Source organism: Corylus avellana, chromosome ca3 (assembly GCF_901000735.1).
Source record: "Corylus avellana chromosome ca3, CavTom2PMs-1.0".
NCBI classification, from domain to species: Eukaryota; Viridiplantae; Streptophyta; class Magnoliopsida; order Fagales; family Betulaceae; genus Corylus; species Corylus avellana.
Window position 1 is genome coordinate 22,880,744 of NC_081543.1, and position 20,462 is coordinate 22,901,205.

Genomic DNA, 20,462 nt, shown 5'->3' on the forward strand with positions numbered 1-20,462 from the left:
CTAAAGCCACTTGGCTTGGGAGTCATTGGCCTAACACTTGTCACGTGGGTCAATAAGAAAGCTTAAGGGAGTTAGACATTGTAGAGCTTGTAAAAAGAAAAGAAAAGAAAAATGCATATCTTGCTTTGGTTGTTTCATTTGATAAAGATTTTTACAAATTTTATGGAACTTGTCTTGAGTTTAAACTGAAAGCTTCATGATTTTATGCTAATTACACTTTACACTTTTCAGAAAATATGAGGTCTCAATTGTCCAATTATGAGTGATTTGATTTTGGATTTTCTTTTGACTGTGATGATGATGTTTGTCTTTGTAAGTTTGCTCATGAATGAGAACCATGGTTTATACAAAATTTCCTTCTTGTTAACAAAATAGTGCTACAATGTTTGTGGGTATCATTCATGTTAAGCCCTCACGAGACTTCACTTGTCCACTAGGGATGCCTAGGGGTTTAAAAGGCTTATTGCATATGCTAAATGCAATCGTCTCTCTCACGAAAGAGGATTTATGTTTTTTGGTTTCATTTTTTTTTTTTTTTTGTTTTGCTAAGGGACTAGCAAAATGTAAGTTTAGGGGTGTTTGATAAGTGCCAAATATTGCATACTTGGACCCCTTTATTTACATTAGTTAATCCTTTAATTGTGTCGTTATTTAATATTTTGTGTTAGATTTGTGTTTTTAGTATTTTGTAGGTTATTGAAGAAAAACTACAGCTTTAAAGGAAAAAATGCAAAATTTGGAAGAAAGTATACTTTGAGAAGACCTAGATGATGTGGTTAAGTTTAACCAAATCCAAGAAAATGTTAAATTGGATTAAAGTTCAGACTGTGTAAGATTTCGGATTGGATTCAAATTTAGATTCTGCAAATGTCTCAGTATTTTAACTATAACTTTCTGATAAAATATTGGATTGAAGTGATTCAAGTGGCATTGGAAAGCTAACTCAAAATACTACAATTCGTTGTGAAATAGGAGTTTCCTAATTTGGACGGTTACTATGCCAAAATCGCCCTGCAATTAAAGGACACAAATTTGGACGAATCCTATTCCGATTTCAGACTTCTATTTTGACTGGTTGACAGACCTCCGAATTATCTAGGTTTAATAGGGTTCTAGGACTTCCCTAAGCCTATAAATAGACCTCTTTGCATTCAAGAAAAGATATAGAATTTTAGAGAGCAAAATTCTACGGTTTTTCTCTTTTTAGTTTAGATTTTCTTTAGATTTAGGTTTTATTTTTATGTGGAGCTAAATTCCCAACTAAGGTTGGGGATGTAGCCTCACCGATGAAGAACATCAATACTTTCATGTAAGTCTTTATTTTTTTGATTTTATTGGGTTTAATATTTCAATTGTTTTACTTCTTTTCAATGTGTGGAGTGATTCTTGGATATCTTTTGTGTTTTAAGAATGCACTTGATGATTTAAGATAATTTTACATAATTGATTGCTTGATTTTATTTGCCTAAATAATTGGATATCTCTTGTGATTTGTTCTACGGATACATTTGGTATTTCAATTAAGATTAGATATCTTTTGTGATTTACGGATACATCTGACGATTTAATTGATATTGGATTCCTTTTGTGATTTGTGCAATGAATAGATACATGGGATGATTTTGATTAATTGTTTGAAGCATAGTAAAACATATCTAAGATTGTAATTGTGAGAACTTGAGATTAATATTGATAAACATGGAAGTATGTTGTCCTGATTCGACGAGCGTGAATTCTCAAACCTTCATCTTTTATCTCTTAGTTTATTTTAATTAGTTTATGTTTGTCTTTTAGTTTCAAAAATCAAAATTCAAAACCCTTTTTGAACTAGGTTAGGTTTTAATTAATTTAGATTTAAATTGCTCTTTAAAAAATACAATTCTCTGTGGATTCGACCTCGCACTTGCAATCCATTAACTACAATTGATTCGTACACCTGCGAGTTAAATAAATTTGCACAACACATATCATACCCCCAAACTTTATTGCAAAAACACATGTCCTGAAAAAGAATCTGATACTCTAACCAAGAAAGCAATCAAGTGCAGCACATTGTTGTCAAAATATAATAAGACTATAAAAGAAAGAACAACAATGGAGAAAATAAACTTGTATGGAGACAATGTACCCTAATGGAATGGGGTTCAAGTGCACAAGGCCTGCACTTGAACCTATGAAGTTGACTCATCTAGTCAAAATTTATGCGATCCGCTAAGTCAATAGAATCCACATCCTTGATGTGCTCAGTGCTCTCTGAGCCTTAAGTTTAAATTTGAAGCACCAATCTTTTCTTTGCTTAGACCAAAGGGAATAAATTTGACCAATAGAAAGATAATTCATAATGTCCACAAATCGAGGCATATCACTCTGAGTATTCTCAAACAGTTTCTCATCCGGAAGGGAATCATGAACTAGAATCAAATGAGAAGAATACTCAGGGAATTTTTCTACCTTAGTGGTCTCTTTTTGTTCTTCCAAACTACTCTCTTAGCCTCTTGGTAAGTCATAAACAGTAATGATGAGGAGAGTGTCATCTGTCCCTACAAATGAAGATTTCATATTATATAAAATAGAGGCTAGGGGCTCATATGGCATCTCGAGAATAGGAGTGGATGATGAAGGAGCCTCAGTGCTCACATTCTTGCATTTTGCCTGATGTAGATCCTATAGGGCCTAAATTTGCTCCTCCTACCTCTTTTCCATGTGATTTTCGACCACTTCTCCACTCCTCTGTGTGGTGATAGCTTGCTCAAGATAAGAATTACTCCCATCCACCATGTAGTGTCCCTTAGGATTGGCAACCGGCTGGCTTGGAAGCTCTCCTTCTTCTCTCCTATTGAAGGTATTGATGATTTGTTTGATGTGAACTTCTATCTTGGTGATGGATTGAGAATGAGTGGGCATCAGTTGATCATTGGCTTCCAATCTGCTGAGAACAACTAACACATTTTTTTAAAGTCAGAATTCCTCGGAGGAGGTGGCTCGGCTTGATACTGCTATTGTGGAGTTGATTGATATTGAGAGGGATAATAGGATTGATCATTGACTGCGAATATGTTTGATGGTGTAGTTCATGAAATTGTAGAGCATAGTTTCCAAGAGCTTGAGCTTGCCACAAGAGATTAGAATGTTTGCTCCATGCTGGGTTATAGGAATTAGAACAAGGGTCATTCCCTGGTCTAGAGAACGGTGTGTTCATATGCTCATAAGAATAGTTAGAAAATTGTCCAGTGGTAGGATAATCTCTAACATAGTGATAAGGACTATAGCAATATGAACATGGTCCATGGGGTGTTGGAATATCTCCTCACATGAACTAAACTAAAGAAAAAATAAAATAAAATAAAAAACTTACAAATGGCCCAAAAAGAGGTTGCAGTTGCTGGAAACAGAAGATGCAGCTGCTGGGAACAAGCATTGCACCTTAGGTGCGCTTGATCGCACTGGAGGGTGCACACGAGCGTACTATCGACAGGGGAGGGGCGTAGGGGTTATGCGCTCCTGCGCAACTTGCTCGACTCTAACAGGGTGCATAGGTGCGCTCGATCGCACTGGAGGGTGCTCTCTAGCGCACTACCAATGCTGGGCTCGAGCACCGACTGGCTTTGCTCGAGCCCAAGGGTGCTAAATGTAACGACCTAGATTTTAAAACTCTTATTTAAATAATATTAAATAGATTAAAAATATAATCGATAAATTAGAACAATGATATGTGGATTAATGATATTAAATAACTATTTAGTGTTAAAGGTATATTACATTGATTTTTGACCTCTTATGTATATTACTTCAATTCTAAGAATTTAGCTTCACTAATATGTTTATGGGCATAATCAAACCCAATCTAGTGAATAAATTATTTATATTGGTGTTTAGCAAAGTCATAAATTAATTTGAAGTAAGCTTTTCAGTTTTTTAGCCTAAAAAGCAGTGTCTTAATTTTCATACTGTCTAAATGAGATTAAAACTGCTAAAGAAAGATACCAAGGCTAGCCACCTTTGTTGAAAGCTTAAAGTCTTCTAGTAATGATGATTATAGTAAATATCATGATTATAATGATTTAATAAGGCAAGTGGCCAAGTGGGAATGCAAATAGTTAAAGCCTAAGTTGAATTGGAAACTTTGTGTAGGCCAAAAATAGACCTAAACGAACTCGGATGAAGTCGAACCAAAAATATAAAATGTTTGTCTTGGAGCCCTCTATCTACTCTCAAAATTTCATGTCAATCGGAGTACGTTTGGACATTGAAAAATGGATCGGAATACACTGCCCTCATTTTGGACGAAAATTCTAATTGGTATAGAGCATGAAATATGGACTAGGTTCATTCTTTTGGTTAAATACATCTCAACCCTTAGATCAAAGGTTTAAAAATAAATCATAACCATTCATTCTCTTATAAATAGAGCCTTAGCTAAATTCACTTTCACTTAAGTTTTTACAATCTTAGAACAAGTAAAATTGTTTGCTCCTCCTTTCATTTTACTTCTTAGTTCTAGTCAAAAACCATATAGCCTAAAATCTTTCTTGTAGTATTCAAATGTTTTTCTAAACTAGCTACCTAGAGAAGATTTGGTGGAGTTTTACTTCTAAGGATTTTTGGGTAAGTGTTTCTTGTATAAATATCATGATTTATTGCTTTTATCACTTGTTCTCATTTAATTGTTTAAAGACCCAATAAGCGTATAATGTAAAATAAAGTGATGGAACAAGTGAATTAATAATAAAGAGTTAGTGGACAAAATCAATTAAGGACTTATAATATTATCTATATATTATTTACTTTACAGTATTTACATTCAGTCATTTCTTTTATGTCATTTAAATTTCTGTTCATATTTCTGGCGGTAAGGACTATTTGATGTCATCCCCGAAATATGCATTATTTACATTCAGTTATTTCTTTTATGTCATTTAAATTTCTGTTCATATTTCTGGCGGTAAGGACCATTTGATGTCATCCCCGAAATATGCATTATTTACATTCAGTTATTTCTTTTATGTCATTTAAATTTCTGTTCATATTTCTGGCGGTAAAGACCATTTGATGTCATCCCCGAAATATGCATTATTTATATTCAGTTATTTCTTTTATGTCATTTAAATTTCTGTTCATATTTCTGGCGGTAAGGACCATTTGATCTCATCCCCGAAATATGCATTATTTACATTCAGTTATTTATTTTATGTCATTTAAATTTTAAATTCATATTTTTGGCGGTCATCCCCAGAATATGAATTCAATATTTACATTCAGTCATTTCTTTTATTGTCATTTAAATTTTGATTCATACTTTGGTAGGTACGGACCATTGGTCTCATCTCCAAAATATGAGTCATGTTTTATATATATTATTTATAATACTTGTTTGTATTTAGTGATATTGGCCATTAGCCTCGTCACCAAAAATGAATTCAGGCATAAAGCTAGTTATAAGTAACTATCTTAGATTAATATAATAAAATGAGTAAGTAAAGATGAAGTGACGGATAATAAATAAATATAAAAGATGAGGGTCTTTAAACAATGATATTATTGGAGAATGAACTAAGTATTGTTTGTATGTATGTATTATATGCAGAAGTGGAGCAGAATACTACACTAAGGAGAGTAAGTATGGATATACTTACTGAGTACTAGCTTTGTTTTATTGTTATAGGAATTCTTATTTTGTCTTATTGTTATAGGAATTCTTATTTTGTCTTATTGATATAATTTTGCAATACAACTACTGCATAATGTGTCTAATAAAATGGGCTGATAAGATAGCCACCTTAAGAACAAGCTGGGTGGATTGCCGCGAGGAACTGTCGGTATCTCAGTGGATGGGGGTATATAACCGTCCAACAGGCCTAATATATAACTAAGCTGGGGCGGTGTAGTTGCCAGCACCAAACAGGTAAACCTCTAAAGTGTGAGGGACATAACGGACGTAAGCGGGCTGAGAGCTCATGAGAAGAGGTCTGAAGAAAGATTATCATAAAACACAAACTTAATCTGTCATTACGCTGCATTCACAACTCATTCATTATTATATATTTTAGTCTTTAATCTTATTTGTTCAAACTAGTCTTTTTAGTCTTTATATCTAGGAAAATAGATTACTCACTTGTTTGCCTATGTAAATATGATAACGTCATCTTTACATAGATCTTGATGCAGGGATAGAAAGTGAGGACGATGGTCCTTTTACTGGTTTTGATGGTTGATAGACCATCTGCTGCAGGATTTATGCTTACTGTTGTGCAAATTTATTTAACTCGCAAGTGCACGAATCGATTGTAGTTTAATGGATTGCAAGTGCGAGGTCGATCCCACAGAGAATTGTATTTTTGAAAGAGCAATTTATATCTAAACTAATTAAATCCTAATCTAGTTCCAAAAGGGTTTTGATTTTTTGAGTTTTGAAAATTAAAGGATAAACATAAACTAAATAAAATAAGTAAATCTAAGGATAAAGGTACTAAGGTTTGGGAATTCACACTCACCAAATCATAACAACATACTTTATGTTCATCAATATTAATCCGAAGTTCTCACAAATTAAATCATAGATATGTTTTACTATATTTCAAAGAATTAATTAAAACCATCCCATGTATCCATTCATTGACCAAATCACAAAAGGAATCCAAATTAAATTGAAACACCAGATGTATCCGTAGAACAAATCACAAGGGATATCCAATTTTTATGAGTTAAAAGCCAAGCAATCAATCATATGAAATTATCTCAAATCATCAAATGTATCTTTGAATCACAAGAGATATCCAAGAATCACTCCATACAATTTATTAGAAGTAAAACAATTGAAATATAAAACCCAATAAAATCAGAATAATAAAAACTTACATAAAAGTATTGATGTTCTTCATCGGTGAGGCTTCATCCCCAACCTTAGTTGGGAATTTAGCTCCACTTAAAAATAAAATCTAAACCTAAACCTAAACCTAAAGAAAAACTAAACAAAAGAATTTTGCTCTCTGGGATTGTGTATATTTTCTTGAATGCAAAGAAGTCTATTTATAAGCTTAGGGAAATCCTAGAAGCCCAAGTAAACTTAGATAATTCGGAAGTCTGTCTCCCAGTCAAAATAGAAGTCTGAAATCGGAATAGGATTCGTCCAGATTTGTGTCCTTTAATTGCGGGGCGATTTTGGCATAGAAACTGTCAGAATTACGAAAATTATATTTCACAACAAATTGTAGTATTTTGATCTAACTTTACAATGCCGTTTGAATCACTTCAATCCGATATCTGAGCAGAGAGTTATGGTCAAAATACTAAGACATGTGCAGAATCTGAATTTGAATCCGATCCGAAATCTTATCAATTCTGAACTTTAATCTGATTTAACCTTTTCTTGGATTTGGTTAGACTTAACCACACAATCTAGGTCTTCTCAAAGTATTCTTTCTTCCAAACTTTGCATTTTTCCCTTTAAAGCTGTAGTTTTTCTTCAATGACCTACAAAACACTAAAAACACAAAACTAACACAAAATATTAAATAACGACACAGCTAAAGAATTAACTAATGTAAATAAAGGGGTCCAAATATGCAATATTTGGCACTTATCACTTACTCTATGGAGCAAGTCTCATTTATGTTAATCGCTTTTATTATGTATGGTGATGTGTGTAAACTTAATAGATATTACTATGTTAATTTAGGTGCCGTCTGTGGCATATATTTGGTACACCTAGTGTATACATATGTTGTAATGAAAACCGTGTTTCTATTTTATTTAATAATATATCACCTCGAGGTATTTCAGTCAGCTCAACTGTGTTGTGTAAGTTATTCCTAGGTCATAGAAAAAGAAAAAAAATATATACGTACTCCGCTATAAGAATGTATTTTCTAAAGTTGCAGCGTCACGACTTCGATATTTGCTAGTTCAAATATCGGGGCGTTACACTAAAGGGCCTGTGTAGCTATAGACCTAGAACAGAAAATAAAATTAAAAAGAAAAAATACAGGAAAATAGGAAATAATTATGCTAAATTTAATCTTGAAAACTTAATAACACAACCGTTAAGTAGTTCCCCGACAACACTGCCAAAAATTGATGTGGTCTTTTTGTGTACAAAAATATCAATAATAAAATTACTACTCGCAATAGGACAAATCCTTGTGATATAGAGCTATATAGAGGGTGTCGAACCTTAAGGACTGCGTGGGTGTTGTTATCAAGCTTTTCAAGATTAAATATAACGCAATTTAAAAGATGATTGATTTGATTTTCGATTATAACTAAATGCATAGAAGTAAAGGTAGTAGTGATGAGAGAGAATAGGGGGTTGATTTCACCACTAATTGCATAATAATGGTCAATCATAAATTAATAAGAAAAATTCATACTATGCATGATATAGGGCCTGTCTCACTCGAGTAGTCAGGAAAATACCATAATTAAGAAATAAGTATAATCTATCTTCGGTTGGCATGGACTGTTCATCTAACCACTAAAATGCGGTACGATCCATCTTCTCTAGGTATGGATTATCTAATTCCTTAATAAGTTACACACAATCAGGATAAGCTTAACTCATCTTCGGTTGGTAAGAACTATCTATCTAAATTACACTAAACTAGGGTGTAGTACAATCCGTCTTCCCTAGCCACGGCGTATCAAATTCTATTGATCATGTAATAGTTAAAATCATTGTGTAACAATCATTCATATAATCACAAAAAATATGAAAGATTGTAACATCCTTGCTCCAAGTGGTATGATATTGTTCGCTTTGGGCCACGCCCGCATGGTTTTATTATTGGATTTACCCCCAAAAGGCCTCATACCATTTAGAGAGAATATGTTCCATACAAACACATCATCTTTTCCATGCCCAAGCAATGTGGGACGTCACAATCACCCCTTCTTAGGACACAGCGTCCTCGCTGGCGACTCTCATGTGGGCTTGTGCACACTCCCCCCATCTTAGGCTGGGCTATGGGTCTGATACCATATGTAACATCCCTGGTCCAAGTTGTATGATATTGTCCACTTTGGGCTCCTCTCGAATCAAACTTCCCAGGAGATCACCCATCCTGGTACTATTCCAGCAGAAGCATGCTTAACTGGGGAATTTTGATGGGCTCATGACCATCACGGCTTTAAAACGCGTTGTTGTCTTTAAAGATGTAGTATACATTTAAGCACATCCCTATTTCCATACCTAGGCGATGTGGGATGTCATAATATGTAACATACCTGCTCCAAGTAGTATGATATTGTCCACTTTGGGCCAAGCCCGCACAGTTTTATTATTGGGTTTACCCCCCAAAAGGGCCTCACACCATTTAGAGAGAATATATTCCATATATACACATCATCTTTTCCATGCTCAGGCAATGTGGGACGTCACAATTACCCCGTCTTAGGACCTAGAGTCCTCGCTAGCGACTTTCATGTGGGCTTGTGCACGCTCCCCCCATCTCAGGCTGGGCTATGGCTCTAATACCATATGTAATATCTCTGCTCCAAGTGGTATGATATTGTCTGCTTTGGGCCAAGCCTGCATGGTTTTATTATTGGGTTTACCCCCAAAAGGCCTCATACCATTTAGAGAGAATATATTCCTTATAAACACATCATCTTTTCCATGCCCATGCAATGTGGGATGTCACAAACACCCCCTCTTAGGACCTAGCGTCCTCGCTGGCGACTCTCATGTGGGCTTGTGCACGCTCTCCCCATCTCAGGCTAGGCTATGGCTCTGATACCATGTGTAACATCCCTGCTCCAAGTGGTATGAGGCCTTTTGGGGGTAAACCCAATAATAAAACCGTATGGGCTTGGCCCAAAGTGGACAATATCATACCACTTGGAGTAGGGATGTTACATATGGTATTAGAGCCATAGCCCAGCCTGAGATGGGGGGAGCGTGCACAAGCCCACATGAGAGTCGCCAGCGAGGACGCTGGGTTCTAAGAGAGGGTAATTGTGACATCCCACATTGCTTGGGCATGGAAAAGATGATGTGTTTATATGGAATATATTCTCTCTAATTGGTATGAGGCCTTTTGGGGGTAAACCCAAATAATAAAACCGTGCGGGCTTGGCCCAAAGCGGACAATATCATACCACTTGGAGCAGGGATGTAACATATATTGTGACGTCCCACATTGCCTGGGCATGAAAAAAATGATTTGTTTATATGGAATATATTCTCTTTAAATGGTATGAGGCCTTTTGGGGGTAAACCCAATAATAAAACTGTGCGGGCTTGGCCCAAAGCGGACAATATCATACCACTTGGAGCAGGGATATTACATATGGTATCAGAGCCATAGCCTAGCCTGAGATGGGGGGAGCGTGCACAAGCCCACATGAGAGTCGCCAGCGAGGACGCTGGGTCCTAAGAGGGGGTGATTGTGACGTCCTACATTGCCTGGGCATGGAAAAGATGATGTGTTTATATGAAATATATTCTTTCTAAATGGTATGAGGCCTTTTGGGGATAAACCTAATAATAAAACCATGCGGGCTTAGCCCAAAGCGGACAGTATCATACCACTTGGAGCAGGGATGTTATAAAGATTGAGTTGAATCAATATAAAAGACTTTCTAAGACAAGAGAAGAATTTCATACTGATTGAATATAAATATTAAGATCAATTTTGACAATTATACAACTATCATGCATATAGAAAAACCCAAATTAAAATACAATTAAACCATTATTACTTGGAAATGGCTACATCAACGCCCTATTATAGAATTAGTTGCTCATCCTAGTACTGGGATGGCGTCCTACAATGTTCCTCTTCTCTTCAACTCTCCAAGCCTCCAAGAATATATTTTCTATCTAAAACTAAGCACACTTTTCTCTTGAAGTTTGATGCCTATTTATAGGGTGTAAACAAACACTAAAAACCCTAGAAGTCCTATAAAAATCGTAGACAATCTCCTACTTGGACTAGGAGACTGAAAACCCTTTCCCAGGTGGGTTTGGAGCTCCTACCACGTTCTGGACGGCCGAGTGTGCTCGAGCGCATTTGTGCTCGAGCCTAGCTGTGTGGGCACTCAAGCGCAGGTGTGCTCGAGCCCTTCTTCTAGTGCACTTGAGCTTGTTTGCTGTGAGCTCGATCCCAATGCTGCCAATAGCTTCTCAAAGTGCGTTGTAAGCCCAAAATCAATGGTATTTCTTGTATCTTTATTAAACATTAAAACAACATAAAATCAAACAAATAACAATGCTAAGGAATTAACATATGCGAGTTAAGGGGCTTGAATGTGCAACATTAGGTGCTTATCAACAACACAACATGCAATATCCTACTCCTAGCATGCTCATTGAGGGTCATTTTCATGCGCTCAGCCACACTATTTTGTTGTGGTGTTCCTATGATAGTTTTCTACATCCTAATCCTATTCATTGCACAAAACTATTTAAAGCCCCATCTTCGTATTCTCCTATATTGCCTCATTTTAAAATACTTGAGCTTCATGCCCGTTTCAGTCTCAATTATGACCTTTAATTTTATAAAAGTCTTAAATACATTAGATTTACTTTTGAAGAAATAGACTCATATATTTCTGCTTAAGTCTTCAATAGACATGATGTAATACCATGAGCTTCCAAGAGGTGCCACTGGTGTGGGATCCCACAAGTCTTTGTGTACTAGCTCCGGCTTTCTCGGCTTCGGTGCTTTGCCAACTTTCACGAAACCCATATTATTCTACTTCCCTAGGATGTAGCCTTCACACAAATCACCCTCAACTGACTTCAGCTCCAGTAGTTTCCACTTTGACAGAAGTACTTTCATCCCTTTCTCGCTCATATGTCCAAGCCTTAGTTGCCATAGTTTTGAGTCAACACTCATATATGCAAGAGCTACTATATCCCTGCTATTCATGGTCATATATAGAGTATCAGCCATATAAAAATGAGCCAAAATCCTAGCTCCCGTGCTGACCTTCCACTGTCCACAATGGAAACTAATCCAATGCCCTTCATTAGCTCTAGAACATGTCTAACCTTCTGCAACTTCCATACCGAGTCACTGTGGACTTTAATGCGAACATAAGATATTCTCACAATATCCAGTGACAATCTGTCAACCAAATACACCTTCCCAAAACATCCACCAACATATTTCTCGAGAATTTCATGGATCATTATCGTATGAAAAAATGCTCCTGAGTCCACGACCCAAGAATGAAGAGGGTTGTCGACTGTAAGAAGTTGGGCATCCTACACTTCTTCAGTCACTACGTTTGCAGAGTCGTTTTCAGTCTTCTTACTCGGCTCTTTGCAATTCTTCTTATAGTGGCTAGTTTTTGCAAAGGTTCTAGCATTAGTATTGTCACCCAAATTTGGATTTGCTTCTCCTTTTCCTGGATTTTGATCTACATTCCCCAGAGTTTTTGTCTTATCCTCTGCCTCGAGTTTCGAGATTTAAAGCAGCACCAGAACAAGAGGCTTCGTCCACATTTCTTTCGTAAACCTCTTCACTGAGAATCAAATCCCAAATATCCTCATAATTGAGTTTATTCTTCCCTGCAAGATTGCTAACAATCATTCTCATAGCTTCCCCATTGTTTGGAAACAATGCCAAGACAATTAACGCACATATATCACCATCAAAATCAATATCAACCAAGGAAAACGGATTTGTGATTGTGTTGAACTCGTTGACATGTTGTGCTACTAGAGTACCTTTCACATCTTCAAATTGAACAACTTCATCATCAGATGCACCTTGTTGTTAGCAGACGATTTCCTATGCATGCTTTACAAAGTCGCCATTAAGCCAACTATAGTCTTCTCCTTCACAATATTTTGTGTAACTAATCTTGATATTGTTAACCAGAGAAGTCCCAGCACTTGTCGATCAAGTAAAGCCCATTGGTCATCATCCATGTTGTTAGGTTGTTCCCCTATGAGAGGCTGATGTAGTTTTACAAATAATCTTGAATTTGCATCTTCTAATACTCGAAATCTTTGCCATTGAGGTTTTCGATTCCTGACTTACCTTCGTCTTCTTCTTCTGCCATTGCTGTAACGCCCCCAAATCTTGCCTTGACTAGTCTAGTAGGGCTACTGGCAATTACCCGAATCTAACTAGCTGGTAGTTGGCTGAAAAATCGCCTGTCTAAACATCATAAGAGTTAATGCATAAGAAGGTTAAATAAATCTAAGAGAAACTAATAACCATAAAATCAAGTATGTACTATCCTTGAAACGTAAACATGAAGCCACTAATAATAACCTGATCAAACCTAATATCATGAAGATTGCTAGTCTTACATAAATCTGTAGTGGCAACCTTGCCATTCTTTTGTTTCTAGGGATAGGTCCCCTACAAGATGTAATAACCATGTAAGTCTAACGACTTAGTAAGTAAACCCCACAATTGGATATGACATGAGCCAATTGTTATAGAAATCAACATGCAGTTTGTCAAGGATTTGAAAGAGGTGTCATCTCTATTAATACACCATAAAAATATTGTTTTGTAGAGAGAAAGAGGTGTACTTCCAGCGGCAATTGCCTAAGTAGTTTAATGCAGAAAACTAATGCTTTATAAGTCATAACTATCATATATGGTCTACTCGAGATATTACCCTTTCTCAAGATGGTTGGCATTGTCTCGAGGGACCTATAATACAATGTCAGTACCCCGACCGTTTTACGCTACAGTCCATAACACTAGCAGCCCGACCGAGTCCGACCTCGGGTGGTCCACGCTACTAATGATGTACGTCATGTAGTGATTTGCCTGTTAAGGCTACGCCCATCACGAAATAACCCATCCACACACACATTTTGACCATAGAATCAAGTCTATATAGTAAGACCTATAGGCTTACTTATATGTATTATAAAGTATCACAAATTCTGGGAATAACCAAAGTTCTAGATTCGATATCGGACGACTTAGTATTTCTTCATTCATTCCCATCCAATTCATAAGAGGTTTTTTTTTTTTTTTTTTTATTGAATGGGTTAATTTTTTGATCTTGATGAATCATGAAATAAAAAAGACCTTTCTTTTCTTATCAATTTTATCGATTATTTCCTGGTAAGGTTCTTCGTTTTGCATCGAATTAAACCACATGCTCCACCGCTTGTGCGGGCCCCTGTCAATTCCTTTGAGTTTCATTCTTGCGAACTTACTCCCCAGGCGAGATAGTTAATGCGTTAGCTACAGTACTGCATGGGTCGATATGCACAACACCTAGTATCCATCGTTTACGGCTAGGACTATTAGGGTAGCTAAACCCATTCGCTCCCCTAGCTTTCGTCTTTCTTTGGCCCAATTATCGATTAGAAGATTTAGCTTGTATGAATCGCTATTGGTTTGATACCAATAATGGTAGTCGTTTCAGTATGACAAGGATTCGTATGTATTTGTGATTAAAAAGTCATTATATTAATATAAATTCAATCTAAAATGAATCAACAAAATCTTTAGATTTTTTTTTTAAAGTATTATTTTTTTGTGAGTACAAAAATAGACTATACTTTTGTATAGGATATCCTATCCGAATCCAATTTAAAAAATGGGATTGATTATTGAGTAATAAATTAAGTAATTTTATTTGACAAAACTAAGAATTCTTAACGAAATTAAGATTATTGTGTATATCAAATTCAAATGAGTGGCATTATTATTACTGATCAATATATATATATATATCATATATATCTAAAAAAAAAAAAGAGAGGCGATTCCTTTTTATGATAAAAAATTCATTCATCTCAATTATTTTGCAAGAAGAAAAAGAAGAAAACAGGGGATCCATTGAATTCCAAGTATTGAGTTTCACCAATAAAATAAGACGACTTACTTCACATTTGGAATTGCACAGAAAAGACTATTTATCTCAAAAAGGTCTATGTAAAATTCTGGGAAAATGTCAACGGCTATTGTCTTATTTGTCAAAGAAAAATAGAGTACATTATAAAAACTTAAGTAATAGGTTGGGTATTCGGGAATCAAGAATTCGTTAATTTTTAATTTTTCGTTAATTTGAAGAGTCATTTATAATTATTTGATTTATTAGATCTTGAATTTTGATGAATTTTATTTTATTTTTTCGTTTTACGCAATTCATGGAAGAATGAATCGAGGAAAAACATATGAATATACTAGCTACAAGAAAAGATCTCATGATAGTCAATATGGGCCCCCACCACCCGTCCATGCATGGTGTTCTTCGACTCATCGTTACTCTGGACAGTGAAGATGTTATTGACTGTGAACCAATATGGGTTATTTACACAGAGGAATGGAAAACATTGTGGAAAACTGAACAATTGTACAATATCTGTCTTATGTAACTCGTTGGGATTATTTAGCTACTATGGTCACAGAAGCAATAACTATAAATGGGCTAGAACAGTTAGGAAATATTCAAGTGCCTAAAAGAGCCAGTTATATCAGAGTAATTATGTTGGAATTGAGTCATATAGCTTATCATCTGTTATGGCTCGGACCCTGTATGGCAGATATTAGTGCACAAACTCCTTTCTTCTATATTTTCAGAGAAAGAGAATTCATATATGATCTATTCGAAGCTGCCATTGGTATGAAAATGATGCATAATTATTTTAGTATCAGACGGGTAGCAGCTGATCTACCTTATGGCTGGATAGATAAATGTTTGGATTTCTGCCATTATTTTTTTAGAAGATTTACTGAATATCAAAAACTTATTACACGAAATCCTATTTTTTTAGAACGCGTAACTTCGGGAGAAGGGGTGCCTCCTCACAAAGGAGGCCACAGTGACCAGGCTCGGGTGACTGTTTATCGAAAACACAGGTCTCCGCAAAGTCGTAAGACCATATATGGGGGCTGACGCCTGCCCAGTGCCGAGAGGTCAAGGAATACCGCATGTACCATATAACACATCCACACACACAGTTTGACCATAAAATCAAGTCTAAATAGTAAGCCCATGGCCATTATACTGTACGTACTAGTGTACCATGTCATACAATGCATCTTACCAACCAGTTGTTAAAGTAGTTACCGAGTTGTACAAAAATATAGGCATGCTTATATCATACATGTGCTCAGTCAGCTGACATATTGCACGTTTTTAGGGAAAGTGGTCATCAGTGTTTACTTACCTTGTGCGCTCGCTTGAGTCATCCGACATCACAAATTCCTTCTATAACAAAATATGACCCATCATTATAAGCAGTACTAGAGAATTCTTTGATAAGTACTGAATATTGCACATTCAAGTCCCTTAACTAGCATATGTTAATTCCTTAGCATTGTTATTTGTTTGACTTTGTGTTGTTTTAGTCTTTTCAGGTTTTTAATAAAGATACAAGAAATACCATTGATTTTTGGCTTAAAGCTCACTTTGAGAAGACCTATATGATGTGGTTAAGTTTAATCAAATCAAGGAAAGGATTAAATTGAAATTTCTCTAAATGGAGTTAAAATCGGATTGGATTATCATATTCTGCACATGTCTCAGTATTTTGACCATACTTTCTGCTCAAGTATCGGATTAAGGTGACACTAGCGTCATTAGAAAGCTAACTCAAAAAATACATATCATTGTGAAATAAGATTTCAAATTCGTACATTTGCTATGCCAAACTCGTCCCGCAAGATAAGAACGCGAATTTGGACGAGTCTAATTCCGATTTGTACTAGGATTGCTTCCTAATTTGACTAGGAGATTGAACTATGATTTTTTTTGGATTCCTAGGGCATCTAGAGTTTGTTTTACACCCTATAAATAGGCCTCTAAGCCTTGAAGATAGGTGTGCTTAGTTTTAGACATGAAATATCTTCTTGGAGGCTTGGAGAGTTGAAGAGAAGAGAAACATGGCAGGAGGACATTCCAGCACCAGGATGAGCAACTAATTTGTAGTAGGGCATTGATGTAGCCCTTTTCAAGTATCAATGGTTTAATTGTATTTTAATTTAGGTTTTCTATATTCATGGTGGTTGTATAACTGTGAGAATTGATCTTAATATTAAATCATTTTGAAATTCTTCTCTTGTCTTAGAAATTTTTTATATTGATTGAACTCAATCTTTCATATTTTCTGTGATTATATAAATGATTGTAATACAATGGTTTTAACTAATACATGATCAATAGGATTTGATAGGCCATGCCTAAGGAAGAGGGATTGTACTACACCCAAGTTTACTGTAATTTAGGTAGACAGTTCGTGCCAACCGAAGATGGGTTATGCTTATTCATTGATTGTGTGTAATCTATTAAGCAATTAGATAATCCATACCTAGGGAAGATGGATCATACCACATCTTAGTGGTGAGGTGGACAGCCTGTGCCAACCGAAGATGGATTATACTTATTTCTTAATGATGGTAATTTATTGACTACTCGAGTGAGACGAGCCCTATATCATGCATAATATGAATTTCTCTTATTAATTTATAATTGACCATTGTTATGCGGTTAGTGGTGAAATCAACCCCCTATTCTATCTCTCATACTATTTACCTTTACTTTTACTTTTATGCATTTAGTTTAAAAACAACACATATCAATCATCTTTTAAATTGACTTATATTTAATCTTGAAAACCTTGATAACGACACCGACACAGGCCTTGAGGTTTGACACCCTCTATACGGCCCTATCCCACAAGGATTTGTTATATTGCGAGTGGTTATTTTTATTATTAATATTTTTGCACACAAGAAGACCACATCAACTTTTGGCGCCGTTGTCGGAGACTGCTTCATGGTTGCGTTATTAAGTTTTAAAGATTAAATCTAGCTTAATTATTTTCTTTTTCTTTTTTGTTATTTATTTTATTTTCTTTGTTTTATAATCTTATTTTTGTTCAGTTTTAGTTTTTTATTTTATTTTCTGCTCTTAGGTCCATAGCTACATATGAGCTTCAGTGCCCTTGCGCTCGAGCCTAGCCAACCTAAGCTCGGGCCCAACATCAACAGTATGCTTGAGTGCACCCACCAGTTCGATCAAGCCCACCTAAGCACCCTGCCAAACTCCAGCAAAGCCCTGCGCCCCATCATCTATTGGCAGTGTACTCCAGTGCACCCTCAGGTGCGATCGAGAGCACCTACGGCAGCTTGCCAAAATCCAGCAGCTGCAACTCAGAATTTCTAGCCTATTTTCGGCCATTTGTGAGTTTTTAGTTTATTTTTTTATTTTTTCTTTTTTTAGTTTAGTTGTAGTGACCCAAATAATTAACTAAGCTTAGGTAGCTTAGTTAGAGGGTTAATTTGGGCTTTGGGTCACTGGGAATAGCTAGGAAAGCATTTTGAGAATCTTAGACTTTCTGAATGGACGTATGCATGGGGGACCATGTGGACGTACGCCTACAAATAGTACTTGGACATACGCATGGGGGACCACCTAGACGTACGCCGACTTTTGGTTGACCACTTGTCAATGCCCGTACTTACGATGCAGCTTTGGTCCACTGGGTAAATAGTATGCGGACGTACGCCCCCATAGTACCCTATGTGCTCTACACATAAGTTTAAGGGCTAAAATATGAATATTTTGGCACTTAACACACCCTCAAACTTACATATTGCTAGTCCGTTAGCAATACAAAACTAAAAACAAAATGAAAACAAAAAACAAAAAGATAAATCCATCTTTTGTGGGATGTACAATTGCATTTAGCATATGCAAAAAGCCTTTTAAACCCCTAAGAATTCCCTAGAGGACGAGTGAAGTCTCGTGAGGGTTTTACAGAAATGTTACCCACAAACATCATGCAAGAGTTCATGTTATCCAAAAAGAAACTAAGATATCACTCAAAACCATGATTCTCATTCATTAGCAAGCTTAAAAAAACAAACTCCATCTTCACAATGAATTGAAATTTTAAAAATTTAATTACTTACAAAGGACATGTTAAGGTATCACAAGTTTGAAAACATTGTAAAGTGAACTAGCACATAAATATGAAACTTCCAATTATTTCCAATGTGCAATGTCTCAATATCTCAAAGTTCACTGAAATCTCTATTAGAATGAACAACAATGGCATTTTTTTTTTTTCTTTCGTCAAGTTGTGCAATGCTTGGTTCCCTTAAGCTTTCTAATTGACCCATGTAACGAGTGTTAAGTCAATGACTCCCAAACCAAATGGTTTTAGGGCATTAGGTGTAGAAACACCCCTAGGACTTACTAACTCGAGTCAAAAAGGCTACAAAACCAAACTAACCATGACATTAACCAAATCAAAATTTTTGACCTTTTTGACGTGAACACTCAATGCTATATATATGCCAAAGTATCCATCTAATAAATCATCCAGTTTTACCCAAGATATAGAAACACACATATCAGATTTCATGTCATACCCCACAAATTATGTGCTAATGTGCTTGTGTAAGATCAGATCAAACATGTGAATTTTCAAATGTCCTAAGCAAGTAACCAAACTGAAAAATTCAATTATTAGATCATGTGTTCAAAATTTTAAGCTCACTAATGAATTCAAATCACAATTCTTAAGATCAACCAAAATTTTAAGACAAACATGAACATATATATATATTTTCTTTTCTTTTCATTAACAACATAAAACTGGGACAAAGTGTGTAAATTGTCTCCCATACCCCCAAACTTAAGTTACACATTATCCCCAATGTGTCTATAATATGGAAATAATTTACTTGGGATATGGACGAAATTGTTTGGAATAGTATGGCTCATAGCACACCCCCAAACTTTAATTGAAGCACACTTGTCCCTGCAAAATAAACACTTAAAACAAATAAAAAAGAAACAAAAACAAAACTAAAAACAAACATAAAAATAAATTGAAAAACAAATAAAAAAATAAAAGGATAAACTATGGGTTGCCTCCATGAGCGCTAAGTTTAACGTCTTCAGCCAGACTGTTGTTCTCCTCTTATTTCTATCCTGATGAGGATGCTCCTGGAATGGGTATTGTTTGGGATGCGAATCCACCCTGTTTTCTTTCACTCAACTCCTTAGCCATTTGCCCCATTTGAACTTCCAGTCTTTGCATAGCTTGCTTGGTTCTTTGTATTGCTTAATCGGTTTTTGCTTTGATTTGTCTTTGATCGTTCATGAATTCCCGTTCCGTAGTTGCCAAGGTGCGTACCATACTCTCCAAGTCATTCTACTTTGATTCTTGGCTTGGTTGGATTGTTTGTTGGTAGTTCCTCTGCTGCCCTTTACGGTTTAGAGTATTCTGATTGTTACTCCATGAGAAATTAGGGTGGCTTCTCCACCCTGGATTATACGTGTTGTAGTAGGGATTATTCTTAAGAGGATAGTTGTTCTGTCCCACATAATTTACTTGCTCTTGATCTATAGATGAATACTAGGGGCAAGTCTCAGAAGTGTGATCAAAATGAGAACATAAAGCACATACCTGAGGTTGCGCGTCTTGTTGACTAGTTGAGACATTCTGAGCAGTCATGGCTTTGACAATCATATCCAACTTTCTTTCCACAACAGCCATTTGATTTGGGGGTGTTCCACTCAGGTTC

At 35.9% G+C, this 20,462-nt stretch overlaps 1 long non-coding RNA gene across 1 annotated transcript; it reads left to right on the plus strand.

Annotated features, from left to right (window-relative positions):
• The first annotated feature begins 4,544 nt into the window (after nucleotides 1-4,544).
• Nucleotides 4,545-6,237, plus strand: LOC132173355 (uncharacterized). The gene is made up of 3 exons (XR_009439312.1): nucleotides 4,545-4,605; nucleotides 5,585-5,613; nucleotides 6,154-6,237. It is a non-coding gene; the product is annotated as an uncharacterized LOC132173355 (long non-coding RNA).
• Nucleotides 6,238-20,462: the final 14,225 nt, after the last annotated feature.